We start from the raw sequence: 844 nt of genomic DNA on the forward strand, positions 1-844 counted from the left end.
CTACCAACCGCCCCTATAAATCATTTTTTTGCCAAAAAAAATTAAATTTACAATTCAAATTCGACCAGAACATATATTTTTCATGCACAACTCCATCATGACTTATCTTCGTCTGCGATTAACACTAAGTCACGACAAGGGAGAAGCAAGAATGTTTGTAGTAGCAGAAATTAACACTAAGCTTAAGCTAGTTCTCTGTTTATATGCATAAGGATACAGAAGTAGGACACAAATAAATAAACATGGAAACTTAACATAATTTTATGTCAATCCACAAATAAACATGGTGAAAACAAGTAAAATATGAAGCCTATTGGCATACATGGCAGCTGGGAGAAGAAGGTTGATCAAAAGCTGTTTGATATCTTTGTTCATGTCAGGAGTAGCATCAACTGTTATTTTAGAAATGCTTAAGCATACCTGCCAAGAAAGAGGACACATGAATCTGATATTTAATAGGAACATCAAGTGCCACAGAATTGATTTGGAGATATAAGGTTTTAGAATCCACTGGAGGTGCAAGATTACTTACAGAGGTTACATGTGAAAGTACAGTGTAATCAGACTCATCATTATAAGCATTCAGCAGTCGCAACAATGACGTCAGTGTTTGCTTGCAAGCAACAGAGAGAGGGAGCGGATGGGAGAGTTTTTTTTCCCATGAGTAGGGGGAGAGGTGGGAGATATTTGTTGTACAAGTGATTTATAGGGGCGGCTGGTGATTGAGCCGCCCCTACAAATCATAACATGGGGGGCGGCTGGTGAGTGAGCCGCCCCCTACTGTGCCATTTGTAGGGGGCGGCTGGTCTAGTGGCTCCCGAGCACGCCACTGTATGAGCGGCTC

General features: G+C 41.0%; 1 long non-coding RNA gene across 1 annotated transcript; it reads right to left on the bottom strand.

Moving 5' to 3' along the window:
* Positions 1-245: 245 nt before the first annotated feature.
* Positions 246-631, bottom strand: LOC136472712 (uncharacterized). Its single transcript, XR_010762404.1, has 2 exons — positions 533-631; positions 246-420 (listed from the first exon to the last, which is right to left on the bottom strand). It is a non-coding gene; the product is annotated as an uncharacterized lncRNA (long non-coding RNA).
* Positions 632-844: the final 213 nt, after the last annotated feature.

Source organism: Miscanthus floridulus, chromosome 8 (assembly GCF_019320115.1).
Source record: "Miscanthus floridulus cultivar M001 chromosome 8, ASM1932011v1, whole genome shotgun sequence".
Taxonomy (NCBI): Eukaryota; Viridiplantae; Streptophyta; class Magnoliopsida; order Poales; family Poaceae; genus Miscanthus; species Miscanthus floridulus.